Source organism: Cheilinus undulatus, linkage group 5 (assembly GCF_018320785.1).
Source record: "Cheilinus undulatus linkage group 5, ASM1832078v1, whole genome shotgun sequence".
Taxonomy (NCBI): Eukaryota; Metazoa; Chordata; class Actinopteri; order Labriformes; family Labridae; genus Cheilinus; species Cheilinus undulatus.
In genome coordinates, this window is record NC_054869.1 from 961,622 (window position 1) to 982,258 (window position 20,637).

Consider the following 20,637-nt stretch of genomic DNA (forward strand, 5'->3'; position numbering starts at 1 on the left):
GAAGGTGAGGAAGATAAATGAGGCCACAAGGGGGAGCCATTGTACCGCGAGACTGCGACTACTGGGATGGTGAGGGGACTGAGTGTTTGACAGTAACAGGGACTGGTGAAAGGAGCATTTGGTTGTGGAGAGGGAGGGTCTGGGACCTGAGTGACATGAGATGAAGATAGTCAGAGAGGGGGTGTGTACTGTACGGTGAGCTGAATATTTGTTGTGAGCAGTTGAGAGCCAGCTTTGTTTGGATGAAGTCCGTCGGTTTTAAAAAGTGATTTCCTATTCCACAGCAAGTTAAGGTTGTCAATGAGGATGACGTCATGTGTCCTGCAGGCGGCCTGAAGCCAGTAGTGAAGAGAAAGGACTCTGCTGAAGCGAGCAGCGTTGTATAATGATGCTGTGGGACCGGAGATGAAAAGGGATTTACCAGATTGCTTTAAGAATGTGAGGAGATCTGTGAACTGGGACTTTGTTATTTCAGAGTGTTGACGGAAGGTGTTGTTGGTACCCACGTGAACGATGAGGCGGGTGATGGTGGATGGAAGAGAGGGGAGAGTATTCCAGAGTTTTTCAAGAATTACTTGAACCTTAGCACCAGGAATGCAGATGGTAGTGACATTAAAATACCGGACATTCCTGATTATGGAGTCACCAATTAGGAGAGTGGTGGGAGCAGACAGTGGATGGGGGGATGAAAGCTGCATGTTGACAGTAGAGGGGCGAGCGTGTTCAGTGACATCAGAGCGGAGAAGACTCGCCAGCTGAGGGGGCGTGGTCTTAGCAGTTGAGCACTGATCCAGGGTCAGCTGTGAGCGAGGGAGACCACCAGAACGCCTGCTAACAGCCTCTATTAGCAGCCTTCGGCGGTGGGAGGAGGTGCGCCTTTCCTGTAGTTTGCTCCGCTGTCCAGCGGTGGGCTGGGCAGCAGTCAGGTGGACATCGGTGGATGACGAGGAGGCAGCAGCAGGTGGAGAGGAAAACGCAGGGGACGGAGAGGAGACCGGAGGAGGTGGAGAGGACGCGTCAGCCTCGGCTGTAGGGAGAGGCAGGGCGACAGCACCGGAGAAGAGGTGGCAATGCTGGTGTCATCCGAGGCGCTGTGTGCAACGAGGGGTGCTAGGCGGTTTCCTGAATTGATCTGTGGCTGGTCAGGGACCATGCTGGTCCCGACATCCTCTCCAGGACTGGCCGGAGCCTTGTCCTGGAGGACCGAGAATTGGTTGCTCAGAAGGAGCAGTCTAGGGGAGCACGACCGCTTCCCCCTGCTCTTTCCCCCTCGGACAACCACCTCTGTCCAAGAGTCGTGGGGATTGGGTGTCAAGCAGGAGGATCGGGGGCGCACAGGGTCCCACATCAGCGTGTCAGAGATTTCTGAGTGGATAGCCAGCATCCTTTTTGACTCGGAGGCTGCCATGTCTATGTAGGTGGACAGCATTGAATCCTTCTTCTGAAGCTCCTCGGACAGCCTGCGGATATCCTCTTTCAGGTTAGAAATCTCCTTTTCTGTTCGTGAAAGGGCAAGGCAGCCCACACAGGGTGCAGTCTTCATACTGATTAGGTTGAGGTGTTTATAGTCTGTTAGAGAGTGGAGTCCGGTGCTAAAATCAGCTAGCCAGGGCTAGCGGCAATTGCACTTTAGCAGACCTTGGATGAATCAAGACAGTGTGCAGTGGGAAAAGAGCAGTGCCAATTTGCCCGTGGTGAGAGACTTTATCACAGGCGAGCAGTGTCCCAAAAACAAGATATGTAGATCATTGGAAAAGGCACTATGTGTCCGAAAAGGCAAAGGTGCAAGATGGGGACTGGCAGCGGTAGCTGCCGCAGAGGCCTTGTCAGGTAAAAAACTCAATACCCGATGATCCGGATAACAGGTAACTTCTGTCCTTGTATCAGCAAAAAAATACACAGTTTAAGGCCTTGGGTGGCAACCATAAACCACCAGATAGTTGTCACTGGACAGATTAAAAGTCAGTTTAATGATACTCGTGGTGCAGAAGCCGGCAACATGTACCGGAACCGGATAGTCTTGGGTCTTGAAATGCAGCCAGTCAGACTCTTTTCCCGTCTTGTGCACTCTGGCCCAATCCAAGTTACACTCCTGCATCAGATCAGACATCTCACTGGTAAACCAAGGGTTACTACATCCTGTGACTCTGCATTTATGAAAAGGGGCATGTCTATTTACGATTTCAATGAAGGACACATGGAAGTAATTTCAGGCAAGTTCGATATCATCACCAAGTGTGATTCTACTCCAGTTAGAGTGGCGTATGTCATGGATGAAAGCCTACTCAACAAACTATTTCATGTTTCATTTTCCAGTAACATGAGGCATGCTTTTAGGTATCCTTGTGTCCTGCAGCTACAACACAGTGATCACTGACATCATTAAGAAAGACACCATCAGAAACAGATTTAAAAGGCACGTTTGTAAGAACTAAACTAATGAATGTTGATTTATTTAAACTTTTTAGTTTAGCCTTGTTGGTGAATTAGGTTTGTGTTAGGATTAAGGAGTCCCCCTGTTCTTTTAATGCATCAGAAGCTGGTGAAAGCCAGCCCCAGTAAAGGTAAACAACCAGCGAAGGTCATTATAACCATCGGTGCAAATATCCTTATCAGGCACAGATTTAGTCAGCCATGTTTCTGAAATAACAACAACATCTGCATTAGTGGAGTTAATCCAGATGTTTATCATATCCAGTCTGGATAGCATGCTCCTTACATTGATGTGTATAATCCAGAAACCAGATTGAGATTTAAACTCTTTTTTTTTTCTCTTTTTCTTAAAACATTATGGCAGACAGCTGTCATTGAGAGTACACTGCATCTTTAAACAAATAGATAATAACAGAAAAAAAAAACATACAGACCCATGCACATACAACAAGGGGAAAAGAGCAGAGAAGGAAAGGAAAAGGTAAAATAAATGATAAATGAATAAATAAACATATATAAATTAAAAAAGGAAGGAAAAGATTCAAAAGAATACATAAAACAAAATTTGGGGGTAGGTGAAAAGGGTAGTTGCCTTTTTATTACACATCTTTTGATGCCTTTACGTAATTGTACAGTCTACCAAGTCTATTTTCAGGATAAATCTTATTCATTTTTTGTAAGTTGTCTTTAATTTTTAATATTACGTTTTCCACATCTAAGGTATGTTCTACTGTTTTGAACCAAATATTCATTTTAGGTAGGTTTTGTTGTTTCCATGTACTTGTCACCTGCTTCATGGCTGTAACACACAGAACATTAAAGAGAGGGATATCAGCTTTGTTCACTGTCAAAAGTGAGTTAAAGCCCAAAAGGTTTTCTAGTTTCAGATTTCCATTAAAGGAGACATATTATGCAAAAATCACTTTTTCAGGCTTTTCTAACACAAATATGTGTACCTGGTCTGTCCACAATCCCCTCAAGTACCAGAAAAATCCATTCCCTCTCCTCCTCTCTTTCTCCACCTTTCAGAAAATGTGTGCTGAAAACAAGCCGGTCTCAGATTTAGCTCCTGGTGACCTCACCAGGAGTGTAAGCACCTGCCCCCAGGTTTGGTTGGCCCTCCCCTACTTGGAGAAAAGTTCCACCCTCGTCTACTGATCCTCTCGACCACTAGCCGAGATGCTGGATAGCTCAGTGGGTTATCCTGCTGACTATGGGCTGGGAGGTTGTTGGTTCAAATCCCAATCAAGTTCTGACCTTTAGATTAAAGTGTCTATAGTACCAGGAGTACTGCATCCATTTCCTGAGAGGGGTGTGGTCAGAGGCGGAGTCAGACAGCTAATTACCATTTAAAGACACAGAAACGGCTCGTTCTGAGAAGGGCTGAAACAGAGGGAGTTTCAGATGTACAAAAATCCTATACTGGAGTGTTTTTTTTCAGCATCAAACTTCACAGGCGTGTTTTGGGGACCTCTGAGAACAATATAAGCTTGTCCTAAAGGGGTAAAATATGTCTCCTTTAAGTTCAAAAATATTCATCAATGCCTTCTCAACCTCTTTCCAAAATTTACTCATAATAGGGCACATAAAAAGCATATTATATAATTTGCTTTTTGTCCTCCACACCCTCTCCAACAGAGTACTTCCCATATTGGCAGGGTGTAATAAAGTACCTCATGCTTACCTTTCAGGCGAATTCTCTCCAATATTTAGAAAATGTTATCTTTGAATTTCTTTGCAGAAACCTTTTCCACTCTTCTACCGCTATATTAGTATCTAATTCTTTTTACCATTTTTCTCTTACCTTACTTTCTATAAAACTTTGCTTTTGCAATATTTTATAAATATTGGAGAGATTTCCTTTAGCTTTATTTTTATTTTGGACCAAATACTGTAATAATTCATTTGTTGTTTCATGGACCTGCCTCTGGTGGATAATAAACATTTAGTAAGGAAATGTCAACACTTGTTATTTTCCCCACTACCAACACAAACCTACCCTCTTTATCTAAAACGCAGTTTTGTTTTTCAAAACCAACATGAGGTTTAATAATAAAGGCTACTCCTCTTCGAGCTGAGCTACAGGAGCTATAATAAACCTAACTATTAGTTGTTTTCTTTAAATTTTCATGTTCCTGCTTCCTTAAATGAGTTTCCTGTAAGAAAAGTATGTCCCTTTATCTCTTTCCAACTGAAGCAAGATTTCCTTCCTCTTAACCACATTATTTAACCCATTAACATTTAGTGACATTATGTTTAATAAACTCAGAAAGCTGGTGACAAGTACATGAACATCTTACTATAGTTACTAATTCTTTGAGCTCTTTTTTTTTTTTTTTTTTAACCTTTATCTTATCTGTTAGGACCTGATAGCATACAATATGCATGCATATGTGAGAGGGGGGCAAGAAATAAAAAAAGAAAGAAAAGAAAGGAAAATAAACAAACATTATAACAAACATTGCAGATACTGAAATAAGAATTATCAGCTCCAAAAATCTGGTTTTCTGCAACCATTTCTGCTTGTATGGTTGTCAAGGCGTTCAAAAAAAATCACCTCAAAGATGTAGGTAAACTAAACTTCCTCAATTTATTAGCAACAGCTGGACTACCAATCCTCTATCACCCCATATATTAAATCATTATCACGTTATCATGTTAGGGGATTTGTCAATTAAACACAGGATACCAGTAAATCAGATTTCATTTTAACTTTCTCTGTAGACATGATGTCAGTTTTATCTTTCAACTTATCCTACAAACAATTTAACTCAACTTTTCCCACACATACTTCATACATTATTTGCTTTACTACTGAGTGTGCAGCATTTAATAAATGTACCTATTCTCAGATATATCGATGCAAATCTGCACACATTTATTCTTAACTTCTTAGCCCTCTGATAGTACATTTAGCTGTAGACATTTAACTCCCGCGCCCCCCACTCCCCACACCTCCACAAGATCCCACACACACAATCCTGTCTGCATGTTCATCTCCACAGAAGCACACCAATAGAGCAGTCAGGGAGCAAAGAGGGGTGGGGTATAAGAAAAAATAAGCAAATTAAAATAGTTAGCAAATCAAGAGGGTTGGGAAGGGGGAAACGAATGAACGAACATTGACTGCTTATTTAATTCAAGAAAACGGAAATCATGTCCGTAGGTAATCTGTCTCCTATAGACAGAAATAAAGAAATAAATTTGAAGTTCATTGGGAGAATGACTCAGTCACTTACAGTTCCATAGGTATGTCATACTATCATTACTGTCCATCTGTCTCTCCTCCGCCGGTGTGTCTGCATTCTCCATCCGGCCTGTAAACACCTCTCCGCTCCAGCTCCTTTTGGGCAATAGTTGCACTGCTCTAAGTTATTGTTGTGCCATCCTTGTTGAAAACTCTGAGCTTTGCTGGTGCCAGGATGTGTGACTTGACCTGTTGCTTTCGTAGTTGCTCTTGCACATCTCTGTAAGCAGCCGTCTGCTGTTCACCTTTATTGTGAAGTCATGATCCAGGTAGATCCGAGCCTCCTTCTTAGACCACGCTGCCTTTAATATTTGTCGCTTACTGTCATAATTTGCAAAATGCACAATGATAGGTCTTGCGGCATGATTGTCTTCCTTTAATATGCCAATTCTGTGAGCTCTGGTGACCTGTTGCTCCTTCTCTACCTGCAGAGTGTCTTTAAACAGTCTCAGTATGAAGTTGGTCGCATCGTTCCCTTCACTCTGCTCTGGAATCTTGTAGATGCACATGTTATTTTGCCTCGATTTGTTTTCTAAATAGTCCATCTGATCTTCCATTTCCAAGATGCTGCCGCTGAGGTGTTTTATTGTCTTATTTTGTTGGAGTTTTTCATCCTCAAGCTCACTCACCCTTGCTTCCAGTTCAGAAACTTTGTTTACTTTCTCCACATCCTGTCGTAAATCTATCATTTGTTGCATTATTTTTATAACGTCCCGCTCTGTATCAGAGCGAAAGTCTTTGAATTCAGCTCTAAAGTCCTTAATTTCTCCGGAGATTGAGCCTTTCAGTTCCACAATCAATTGTTTGATCTCACCTGCTTCTGCCATTGTTTGTGGCTGCAGAGTTGTAGTCGGCGTTTCGTTTGGTTCTGATTTATTTTCTTCTCTCTGTCTCGTTTTTGCTCTTGTAGTCATACCCTTAAGGTTTCAGTTACAACATTTTATCTTTGTTATTATTTAAACTTGGCTTCTTGCCAAATAATTGGGGTTTTAGAGGACATGAAGTTTCATGCTGATGCTGCCATTAAAGGGGAGGAGCAAAAAAGCGATTTAAACTCAGCTGGCATAAGACATTGTTCAGGAGTGTTAGGACCAGGGCTAGAACCAGCTGTTTAGATGAAGGTGAATCAGCAGCATCTTCTCTCTCTGTTTCCTCCACAGCTGAAGCTCCAAAGTCTCTGTGACTGGATGTGACTTCAGCAGCTGAACTCCATCAGTGTTGTTGTAGTGACAGAGTGCAGCTCTACCAGCAGGGGGCGCTCTACTATGGATCAGTTTGAAGACCCAGAGGAGGGAGTCCCTCCCTCCACAACCTCTCTGTGTGGAGAACAGGAAGCTCTGAGGTGAGATGAAGATCTCTGACTGTCTATGACTCTTCTCCATGTCACAGCTCAGCACTCACATCATTACTCATTACTCACACCATCATCATCACCATCATCATCATCATAACAATCATCATCATCTTTACCATTACCATCACCATCATCACCATCATCATCATCATCATAACAATCATCATCATCTTTACCATTACCATCACCATCATCAACATCATCATCATCACCATCATCATCATCATAGCAATCATCATCATCTTTACCATTACCATCACCATCATCATCATCATCATCATCATTACTCACACCATCATCATCATCATTACCATTACCATAACCATCATCATCATCATCATCATAACAATCATCATCATCTTTACCATTACCATAACCATCATCAACATCATCATCATCACCATCATCATCATCATAACAATCATCATCATCTTTACCATTACCATCACCATCATCATCATCATCATCATCATCATCATCATCATTACTCACACCATCATCATCATCATTACCATTACCATAACCATCATCATCATCATCATCATCATCACCATCATCATCATCATTATAATCATCATCATCTTTACCATTACCATAACCATCATCAACATCATCATCATCATCATCATCATCATTATTACTCACACCATCATCACTATCATTATCATCATTACAACCATCATCATCACCATCATCATCATCATAACAATCATCATCATCTTTACCATTACCATCACCATCATCATCATCATCATCATCATCATCATTACTCACACCATCATCATCATCATTACCATTACCATAACCATCATCATCATCATCATCATCATCATCACCATCATCATCATCATTATAATCATCATCATCTTTACCATAACCATCACCATCATCATCATCATTACAATCATCATCATCTTTACCATTACCATAACCATCATCAACATCATCATCATCATCATCATCATCATTATTACTCACACCATCATCACTATCATTATCATCACCATCATCATCACCATCATCATCATCATTACAACCATCATCATCATCACCATTACCATCACCATCATCAACATCATCATCATCATCATCATCATCATCATTACTCACACCATCATCACCATCATTATCATCACCATCATCATCATCATCATCACCATTACCATCACCATCATCACCATTATCATCATCATCATCACCATTACCGTCACCATCATCATCATCATCATCATCATCATCATCATTACCCTTACCATCACCATCATCACCATCATCACCATCATCATCATCATCATTACCATTACCATCACTATCATCAACATCATCATCATCATCATCATTACTCACACCATCATCACCATCATCACCATCATCATCATCATCATCATTACCCTTACCATCACCATCATCACCATCATCATCATCATCTTTAACATTACCATCACCATTATCACCATCATCACCATCACCATCACCATCATCATCATCATCATCACCATCATCATCACCATCATCATCATCATAACCATTACATCACCATCACCATCATCAGCATCATCATCATCATCATCATCATCATAACCATCATCATTATCATTACATCACCATCATCATCACCTTCATCATCACCATCATCACCATCATCATCATCCATCATCATCATCATCACCATCACCATCAATTTTACCTTTACTATCATCATCATCACCATCATCATCATCATCATTACCATTACCATCACCATCATCACCATCATCATCATCATCATCACCATCATCATCATCCATCATCATCATCATCATCATCACCATCATCACCATCATCATCATCCATCATCATCATCATCACCATCATCACCATCATCATCAATTTTACCTTTACTATCATCACCATCACCCTCATCATCACCATCATCATCAATTTTACCTTTACTATCATCATCATCACCATCATCATCATCATCATTACCATTACCATCACCATCATCACCATCATCATCATCATCATCATCATCATCACCATCATCATTACCATTACCATCACCATCATCACCATCATCATCATCATCATCATCACCATCATCATTACCATTACCATCACCATCATCACCATCATCATCATCATCATCATCACCATCATCATTACCATTACCATCACCATCATCACCATCATCATCATCATCATCATCACCATCATCATTACCATTACCATCACCATCATCACCATCATCATCATCATCACCATCACCATCATCTTCTTCGTCTTACCTAATGACCAACATCTCTCAGTCACTAATAATGTTGTTTGTTTGTATCAGGATGAAGGAGCAGAGACCAGACTCTGCTGGACCCAGCTGTGTGTCCATGAGGAGTGATCGCTCTAAAGAGTTTAATATTGACTTTAAAGTTGGACATCCTGCTGATGGAAGGTGAGAGTTTAAAACACCTCTCTGACTTCACCAAGAGATAAACAAGAACATGTTATAGTGTATTTAGTGTTTCATTAAAGAGAAAGGAATATAGATAACCTTTTACGTGAACATTAAAGTCTGTTATACAGTAAGGGAAGTACATCTTACCCCTTGGCTGACTAGTTTGAACTGTCAGAGTCTCTCTATGCTTTTATTAATCAGCTGTTTGTTTGTATCAGGATGAAGGAGCAGGGACCAGACTCTGCTGGACCCAGCTGTGTGTCCATGAGGAGTGATCGCTCTAAAGATTTTAATATTGACTTTAAAGGTGGACATCCTGCTGATGGAAGGTGAGAGTTTAAATCTTTCATAGTTTAAGATGGCGTTTCCTCAGTATGCACCTTCCTGCTTTTCCTGAATCCATTGCTCATGATATAAAATGGACTTGTTAAATGGATTTGAGCTTATGTAGCTCTTTTCTAGTCATCTGACTACTCAATGTGCTTTATGCGCTTTGATATACCTGCCAATACTGTGTTAGGATTACAGGGTGGGGATGAGGGGACAGGGATGGGGTAGAGTCATGTATTCTTTCTTTCTTCTTCTGTTTGTGTGTAAAGCACTTTGTGCTACATTGTTTTGTAGGAAAAGTACTATACAAATAAAGATCGATTGATTTATGATTGAAGAGATTAAAGGTTTAAATTTCTGTCCTTGTTTCTGATAGTCTCCTGTCTTTGTCCAGCCTTCATGATGTGATATCAGACTCATCAGTGTTTGAATCAGTAGTGACATCAGAGTTCACCTGTCTGACAGTTATCCGTAATAGAGTTCAGTTTTTATTCTCCATGATAAATGACATCTGTGTGTGAATGTGTTTTTAAACCTGAGTCTAGTTAACAGAAAAGCTCCTGAATGAGCAGAGGTCATGTTTGTTCCAGCCTGATCATTAAACAGTTTTCTCTTCTGACAGCCTTTCATCCCCATCACCCACATCTGTCAGAGGTCCAGCCAGGCTCCAGTTTCAGATCACTCCCTCCTATCTGTCATAGCCTGGATCCTTTAGCAGCCTCTAATTAGTCCTGATTCTGGAGGCAAAATTGACTGAAACACTTAGACCCAGGTAGTCAGTTCTATGATTGAAGTCAAAGAGTCAGGTACAGTAAACAGTGTATTAAAGGGGACATATTATATATTATAAAATCACTTTTCAGTCTTTTCTAACAAAAACATGTACCCCTGGCCTGTCCACAATCCCCCAAGAATCAGAAAATCCCCCCCCCCACCTTGCAGAAAATGTGTGCTGAAACAAGCTGTTGTCAGATTCAGATGTTCCCTCATGATGTCATGTGGGGAGTTAGCCCCGCCCCAGGTTGTGTTGGCCCTGCCCCCTTGAAAGACAGTTCCACCCTCCTCTCCTGATTCTCTTCTCAGCTGCCAGTTGAGAATCAGGAGAGGAGGGTGGCATCACATCCATCAAGCCACATCCATTTCCTGAGAGGGGCGGAGTCAGACAGCTCATTAACATTTAAAGCCACAGACACAGAAACAGCTGGTTCTGAGCAGGGCTGAAACAGAGGGGTTTTCAGACATGCAGAAATCAATACTGGAGTGTATTTTTAGCGACAAACTACACAGGCATGTTTTGAGGACCTCTGAGACCGAAACTTGTCTTAAAGGGTAAAATATGTGACCTTTAAGCTCTGAAATCGGAAAAATAAGCCAACCTTCTTAAATCAGAAACTTGTGCTGATTTAATTTATCCAAGTGTCTGCATCTACACAGTCTCCTTTCAGAGAAACTGCTGACCACACAGATCTGGATTTTCCGATGGTCTGAAATAGGGGTGGGTGATATGAAAAAAAAAAATCATATCACGATTTTTTTATGGCCAGATGACGATCTCCATTTTAGCATGGTTTTTTTCATTAAATTTCTAAGACAAATTTGAAAGTTAGTGACCTGAAAAAACAACCTTTTCTCCATTTCTTCTGCACCATCCTGTTGGCCAATGCATTATATGTACAGCGTTTAACAAATGTATCAGACCACCTGTCATATCTGTCTCAGAGACCATCCAGCATCATGAAGTGCTTTAATGCAGACTCTTTCATATTAGTCAGCTCTCCATGTTTTACCATTTTGAATAGGAATGAGGAATTTCAAACTGAATTCACCCAAATTTGAGCCAGCTCACTGGGCTTCTCTGAGAAGTCAGAAATGAATCAAGCATAACATTCAACCACTAAAACTCATTTTTCTGTTCAGGAATGACAGTAATGGCAGTCTGTTCCGCTTTGCCGGCAGCACGGGCGAACCACGAACCAGTCAGGAGATCCTCTTGCAATGACCTCATCAGTTTTCATCCATCGAAATCTCGTCTCGGGAAGATCTCAGAGAGATTTTCAACGAACCGTTTTTATCAGTTTACAGGCTAATTCCAAGATTTCTGCCACATACGTTTATCTTGCGGTTTGAAAATTTGCATACATGGAGTATGGACACCCAACATTGTGACTTTATATTTATGTTTTAAAAACCTGAAAAGTATACCCCCTCTTTAAGTTTCACTTTCACTTTTAGCGTGTGGCTCCGCTGCATCAGGGAGCAGAAGGGGAGGGGGAGCACAGAGCGAGAAGTAGTAGAGCCGATCCTACGATAAAACTGATTAAGCAGATCACCAGTACATTTTATTTCTTCACGATCTGAGATCGTCTTATAGCGTACCCCTAGTCTGAAACAGCCACATAGTCCTTGTACATAGAGACATGTGGCCATGATTACAGAGAGCCTAAGTAGTTTTACTGATCTAAGGATGACCCTCTGGTTGATGGACCATAATCCCTCAGTGACTTCAGGTGACCAGTCATCATGGCTCAGTGCAATGGATTCATATTGGAGCTCCATGCTTCTCTGTCTTTACTGTCTAAAGTCCTCATGACTGTGAGCCCATATCATCCTCCTTCCTGGTGGTCTGTCTACTAGAGTTCTGAGCTCTAAACCTACAGTCAGCCACCAAAGACCCAACCAGCAGATACCCCCAGACCCTGAAAACTGCAGTCTCAAAGAATTTTTTATGGTTGTTTCAATCACTTCTGAATTTTTGAACATACTGTAGCTTTGAGCCCAGAGTCCAAGAATGTTTCAAACTCCAGCTGACTACTTTTCAGACAGATCAGCCAACAAAGACTCTAGACAGAAAATCAGATTTAAAACATTCGGTTGTCCATTTGTTCCCCTGGCACTGCTCTAAGTCATCTGTCATTAGAAACCTTTGCTTGTGGAGCTGTGGTCTGATTTTAGTTCACTGATAATTACATGCCTTTAACAGAGCACTATAATCTTGTTATTGTAGGTGTAATGATGATTTTCATCCATCTATATCACTTTTACTTGTTTTTTTGTAGCTGTTCACATTCAGTAATCTGCTTCATAACCTGTCCTTAAACTTGATGTTTTCTCCACAGAGATCAGCTGGAGAGCTCAGGGGTTCACAGTGAGCAGCTGGCCCAGCAGAATCCAGCAGACCTGGACTCCACATTTATGGTGTGTTAACACACTTTTATACTCACCTAGCAGAACGAGAACAACAGTTCTACTGTTTTAGAAAACACAGAGTCTCATTTTGTTCCAGCTGCTGGAGGAGAACATTGTCACCTTTGTGAAGAAGGAGCTGAAGAGACTCCAGAGGGTTCTGAGTCCAGGTTACCCAGAATGCTTTGAGAGTCAAAGTGAAGATGAAGAGCAGATGGGGAGCTGCAACGAGGCATTTGTGAAGATCACTCTCCATTTCCTGAGGAGAATGAAGCAGGAGGAGCTGGCTGACTGCCTGCAGAGCAGTAAGAACATTTAACAGATTTAACATGATGGAACAAAGACCAGGAAGTTTACAACACCAACCTGAGACAGCTTAATGACACAAACATCTATATCAGGATCTCTGCACTCATTTCAGTTGTTCTTTGTTTATTCAGGGACTGTTGCTCCAGTGTGCCGACAGAAACTGAAGTCTAACCTGAAGCAGAAGTTCCAGTGTGTGTTTGAGGGGATCGCTAAAGCAGGAAACCCAACCCTTCTGAATGAGATCTACACAGAGCTCTACATCACAGAGGGAGGGACTGGAGAGGTCAATGAGGAACATGAGGTCAGACAGATCGAAACAACATCCGGGAAAGCAGACAGAGCAGAAACTACCATCAGACAGGAAGATGTCTTTAAAGCTCCACCTGGAAGAGATGAACCAATCAGAACAGTGATGACAAAGGGCGTGGCTGGCATTGGGAAAACAGTCTTAACCCAGAAGTTCAGTCTGGACTGGGCTGAAGGCAAAGCCAACCAGGACATCCAGTTCGCATTTCCATTCACTTTCAGAGAGCTGAATCTGCTGAAAGAGAAAGAGTTCAGCTTGGTGGAACTTGTTCATGACTCCTTTACTGAAACCAAAGAAGCAGGACTCTGCAGGTTTGAGGACTTCCAGGTGGTCTTCATCTTTGACGGTCTGGATGAGTGTCGGCTTCCTCTGGACTTCCACAACAATGAGATCCTGACTGATGTTAGCCAGTCCACCTCAGTGGATGTGCTGCTGACAAACCTCATCAGGGGGAACCTGCTTCCATCTGCTCGCCTCTGGATAACCACACGACCTGCAGCAGCCAATCAGATCCCTCTTGGGTGTGTTGACATGGTGACAGAGGTCAGAGGGTTCACTGACCCTCAGAAGGAGGAGTACTTCAGGAAGAGGTTCAGAGATGAGGATCAGGCCAGCACAATCATCTCCCACATCAAGACATCCCGAAGCCTCCACATCATGTGCCACATCCCAGTCTTCTGCTGGATCACCGCTACAGTTCTGGAGGATCTGCTGAAGACCAGAGGGAGGAGAGCTCCCCAAGACCCTGACTGAGATGTACATCCACTTCCTGGTGGTTCAGACCAAAGTGAAGAACATCAAGTATGATGGAGGAGCTGAGACTGATCCACTCTGGAGTCCAGAGAGCAGGAAGATGATGGAGTCTCTGGGTAAGCTGGCTTTTGAGCAGCTGCAGAAAGGAAACCTGATCTTCTATGAGCAAGACCTGATAGAGTGTGGCATCGATATCAGAGCAGCCTCAGTGTACTCAGGAGTGTTCACACAGGTCTTCAGAGAGGAGAGAGGACTGTACCAGGACCAGGTGTTCTGCTTCATCCATCTGAGCGTTCAGGAGTTTCTGGCTGCTCTTCATGTCCGTCTGACCTTCACCAACTCTGGAGTCAATCTGATGGCAGAGGAACAAACAACATCCCGAATGCAAAAACTGAAACACCTCTACAAGAGAGCTGTGGACCAGGCCTTAGAGAGTCCAAATGGACACCTGGACTTGTTCCTCCGTTTCCTCCTCGGTCTTTCTCTGGAGAACAATCAGAACCACATCAGAGGTCTGCTGACAAAAACAAGAAGTAGCTCAGTGACCAATCAGATAACAGTCCAGTACATCAAGAAGAAGATCAGTGAGGATCTGTCTGCAGAGAAAAGCATCAACCTGTTCCACTGTCTGAATGAACTGAAGGATCGTTCTCTAGAGGAGGAGATCCAACAGTCCCTGAGATCAGGATGTCTCTCCACAGATGAACTGTCTCCTGCTCAGTGGTCAGCTCTGGTCTTCATCTTACTGTCATCAGAAAAAGATCTGGACGTGTTTGACCTGAAGAAGTACTCTGCTTCAGAGGAGGCTCTTCTGAGGCTGCTGCCAGTGGTCAAAGCCTCCAACGAAGCTCTGTAGGTGTAGACTCAATGATCAAGGTTAAATGTGGTTCATCTTCATCAGAACAACATGGATTTTTGTGTGATCTAGCTTTCATTGATATCCTGCATTTCTTCTTCAAGGTTGAGTGGCTGTAACCTGTCAGAGAGAAGCTGTGAAGCTCTGTCCTCAGTCCTCAGCTCCCAGTCTTCTAGCCTGAGAGACCTGGACCTGAGTTACAACAACCTGCAGGATTCAGGATTTAAACACATCGTTGATGAACTAAGGAGTCCACTTTCTACATTGATAACTCTCAGGTCAGGAATTCACAACTTTACAAATATTGCAAACTGAGATTGATTCTGTCCATTTGATTTTATTAAAAGGAACCCTGCATGATCAGACAAGTTAATCTTGTTGGATAGGTAATTGTAAGTCTCAAATGTATATTAAACTAAAAAAGTCACTAAATATCCCACATATCTGCATTTTGAGTTCATTTCAGCTCATAAACTCACCAGGAGACCGCCATGTTTTCATCTGCATCACGGAGTATGACGTCACAGTTCTGCAGCGCCCCTCTCTGTTGCTGAGCAGTAACCGTTTTTCAGACGGTTTTTCTGCTTGCAGCTGTTGCTGACATGAGTTGGCGGCGTGTTGGTTTTGTCTCCTTGCCGTCAAATCTCTGTCATTCCTACAAAGTTTTACCTCAGTAAACCTCCATCAAATGACTACATTGAGTGTATAGTGAAAGTGTGCCGGGAGCTTTTCAGAATAAAAGTATCATGTACATAGAACGGAGTTTCTCCATAGAAATGCTAAAGCAGGCTTTTACTTTGAAAGGCGCAAACCGGAAGTCCTTTCGTGTTGTGTTTATCTTTATCTGAACCGTAAGGGAAACGGAAAGCCTCATAAAGAAGAGAAGTTCGGGGAACAACTTTATTGAATAGACGCATTTTAGCTCGTACTTCAGGAAGAGATTCAGAGATGAGGATCAGGCCAGCACAATCATCTCCCACATCAAGACCTCCCAAAGCGTCCACATCATGTGCCACATCCCGGTCTTCTGCTGGATCACTGCTACAGTTCTGGAGGATCTGCTGAAGACCAGAGAGGGAGGAGAGCTCCCCAAGACCCTGACTGAGATGTACATCCACTTCCTGGTGGTTCAGACCAAAGTGAAGAACATCAAGTATGATGTTCTTCACTTTATTGAATAGACGCATTTCAGCTCGTGGCCTTCATCTGGTTTATCAAGAAACAGATTTCTAACATTTTCTACCCGTGTGGACCTACATATTTGCTACAGCAAGGTAAATATAGCTCTGTATTTGTCATTTTCCTGTCTAGAAGGACAGATTACCGCTCGTGGTGCAAATATAATATAGAAGAGGCCTCTAATTTTAGAATCCTCCATGCGTGAGACGTGCTGCGTTTCTGAGATGCAGCCCTAAAACTGGCTGCCAGTGTGAAACAGGTTACTGCATAGGATCACTGTGATGTCACGGCGCCAGTGCGGACCAAACAGGACCAAAACATGGCAGTTTCCTGGTGAATTTATAAACTCAAATGACTCAAAATGCAGATATCTTGAGTTTTTTAGTTCAATATGTATATGGGAGATACAAATATCTATCCAACAAGATGAACTTGTCTGATCATGCAGGGTTCCTTTTAATTGACTAACTTCAAATCTTTTTCAGACTAGGCAGTTGTAACTTGTCAGAGAGAAGCTGTGAAGCTCTGTCCTCAGTCCTCAGCTCCCAGTCCTCTAGTCTGAGAGACCTGGACCTGAGCAACAACAACCTGCAGGATTCAGGAGTGAAGCTGTTGTCTGATGGACTAAAGGGTTCAGACTGTGGGCTGGAATCTCTCAGGTCAGTGTGCAGCTGATTAAGATAATGTCTTTAGGGGACACATGTTCTTCACATATTACTGAGTGGTATTTGACTGAATTATTTAAAGCTTAAGGTTCTTTATGTTGCTGGGTTAAAACTGTGATCCTCTGGGCTCAGGTTCTAGTACTTCCTGAACGATAACACTCTGAAAGTGACTCATGTCAGAAGCTTGTTCTGGAGTCACAGATATGAACATGACTTGAAATCATAGTCATGGGTCTGCAGCACTGTTCTGCTCTCCACCTTTCTGCGCAGAAGAAAAAAAAGTTGCACGCTCAAAAATCCCCAACGAGTTTTCCCTGTTGTTTTCTAATATGTGCTGCGATTAAAGGCCCATTAATGCGTAAGTTAGCTCGTACTGTAGTCTAGGGTTTCTACCTGCATGGGGGCCTCACACGTGAGAGATGTAAAGTGTGACTATCACATAATGTAACAGCTGACACACTGATGGCAGGGCCTGATACTGACAGCCGCCGAATGCGGATGGATTCCAGCCAAGGAGGTTTCCTCAGTGAGGCACTTTGGTGAGTGGAATTGATCAGCGTCACAAACTCCACCTCCCTCTAACTGTGCTTGGTTCTTAGTGCCAGTGGTTGTGAATTGGATGCTTGTTTCAATGACTGATTTCCACATAAAGGGAGGATTTTTTTCTGAAATAACTGCCATGTGATATGGTTGGCTTCATGTCATTGAAACAACAACGCAAACATGAACACCACTCACAGACAGGCAAACTCGAGCTAACGTGTTGGTGGTGTAGACCTGAGGCTTCTTTATGCTGAGGAGAAAAGGAGTCAACACAGACCTAAACTTTTGATACGTGCCACATTGCAGAAAATATAGATTTACTGTATATTGTTAATTAACCATCCGAAACATCATAAAATCTCTTACATCCTGATAACTGATCAGCAGGGCAGAGAGCAACAGAGGCAGACAGGAGCCAGGAATAGGAAACTTCTACAGGATTTAAAAGGGCTTCAGCTGAAGAGAGTAATGGTGAAATTCATGAGTTGAACAGTGACTATTAATAATTATAATTATAGTCACTTGCAATGATATTTGAGGTTGGAGAGGTGATGCCATGGCGCTGCCGTGTGGATGTAGCGTATGTGTCAGATTTCACTCACAGTTGATGAAGTAGGTGCTCAGGGGAGTCGAATGTCTGCTCAGGAGTTTTGAAAATTAGGGGGAACATTGGTCTGCAGTAGTCCTGGACTGTTGATCTGGACTCAAACTGGACTGCACGGCAGCACAGGGGTTAGCGCTGTTGCCTCACAGCAAGAAGGTCCCTGGTTCGCTTCCCGGTCAGGGGAGATGTGAGTATGAGCGTGCCTGGTGGTCTGTCTCTATATGTCAGCCCTGTGGTTGACTGGCAGCTAATCCAGGATGTACCCTGCCTCTCACCCAATGACAGCTGAGATAGGCTCCAACCCCCCCGCGACCCCGAACTGGGTATAAGCGGTATAGAAAATGGATTGATGGACGTCAAATAACTATTTTCAGACTAAACAGTAGACTTTTTCACTGCTGATGTCAAACCAATCCATGTATTGATCTCACCATCCATCTTACCTTTACTCCTTGTCATCAGAGTAAATACTGATCAGTATCTGGTTATAATGCCTTTGCTGTTCAGCTCTATGATGATTGGATGCTTGGATGATGGTAACACAGCTGTGAATGAACCAATGACTGTGAAGCAGCTGATTCAAGTCAGTCAATAAAACCATGACCTCTGTGCTCTGTGTGTAGTCTGTCAGGCTGTCTGATCTCAGAAGAAGGTTGTGCCTCTCTGGCCTCAGCTCTGAGCTCCTACTCCCACCTGAGAAAGCTGGACCTGAGCTACAATCATCCAGGAGAAGGAGGAAAGAAGCTCCTGTCTGCTCAACTGGAGGATCCAGACTGCAGACTGGAGACACTGAGGTACAGACAGGCAGACGCTCTCTCTCTTTCTGACTGATGAACTCTGGTTCTTAACAGATGCTGGATTTAATGAAGATGTATGAAGTAGATTCTGATCTGGTTTCTTCTCCAGGTTGGACCATGGTGGACTGCACAGACTGACGCCTGGTCTGAGGAAGTGTGAGTATATTTATTTATTTATTCATGTCTCTGGGGATGGAAACATTTTACAATTCTGACATCTTCATTTATGCAACCACAAAAACCTGAACATGGGAATCAAACAGAACTATTGAATCTATTGGGTTAAAAGTCAGGTCCATGCAAATCAGTATTAGGTGTTCAGGATATCTGATTGAAAGGCAGCTGATCTTGATCAGCTAATATTAAAACTTGATGATCAAAAATATCATCAATAATACCAGGAGTCCCCGATCTGACCACCTGGTTAATCCTCTGATGTCTGAGACTCAGATAAGTGCTGTGTGGACTGTAGTGTCATTACAGTGGCTTGCAAAAGTATTCATACCCACAAATGTAATTAAAGCTGCAAGCAGCGGTGATGAGCCCTCACAACCCGTTTCACGTCGGGATGTGTCACAACCGTGGATCTGCGGCAGTCGTTGTATGCCAGCAACATGGCGCGCTGCACCCACGGGGTATATTGGGATTGCAACACTCACACTTTCACAAAAACGGAAGGTGATACCCCTCATTAATATCCAGAGCTTGCCATTATTTTGGCAGTGAAACTCATAGGTAGGAGGCATGAACCCTGAAAATTTTGAATGCAGCTCCAAAATAAGAACAAATCACAGGATTGTCAACTTCACAGCTTCTCTTTCTGCTCTGCTTGGCTCAGCCGCTCTTTTCTTTCTCTCTCTTTTGCATGCTTGCAGCCTCACTCCCTCTCTCTCTTGCTCACGCTCACTCCACAGGAGAAAAATGACAGTGTGGCTAAAAGCACTGACTGATTGTCTTCTGAATGTTCCAATCATCAGTGATGAAGATAGAGCAGAGGAGAAAATACAGATATACAGATGTGAACAAGTTTGTTTCATTATTATCTTCAATGCTTTGATACCTCCTCTCAGTTTGTTATTTTCATGGATAAATGACAGATACAAATTTTGTATTGTGTTGTTTGCTGTTTGTTACCTGTCCTAAATAGTGTCACAGTATTTTGTATCATCACAAGATGGCAGCATAGCCTTCATTTTTGTTCTATTAAGAGAAGAGGGACTTTTGAAACTTTCAGTATAGATCCAGGAGGCTTAATTGTAGGTCCTGAGATGACAAACATGCTTAAACATTCTTAAAGGCCTTGGTAATATGTGCTCTGGGGGCTAATTTTTTTAAATATTGTAGGGGGCATCCCTGGACCAATAAGCAAAGCCCACCCAAAACACCAAAGGCAGTCATCTCAGATTCTCACTGTGAATTTTTGTGCCAGGTTTCAAGACTCTACAAGTTTTCTAAGCTCAGAATAATTCTACTTCCTGTTCATGGCGAAGAAAAATTCACCATGGTCATGCCCCTTTGAGTAATGAAAAAGTTCCAATGTAATTTTCAACTTTGACATGTCTTCTTACAATATACCTAACATAAAGGTGTTTCGATGAATTTCCCAAGAGGAATTTTGAAAAAAGTGACATCTGCAATATGTTGCT

General features: G+C 42.5%; 1 pseudogene; it reads left to right on the forward strand.

Annotated features, from left to right (window-relative positions):
• The window catches only part of LOC121509992, a 33,573-nt pseudogene extending 14,261 nt beyond the window's left edge, over positions 1–19,312 (forward strand).
• The last annotated feature ends 1,325 nt before the right edge of the window (positions 19,313–20,637 follow it).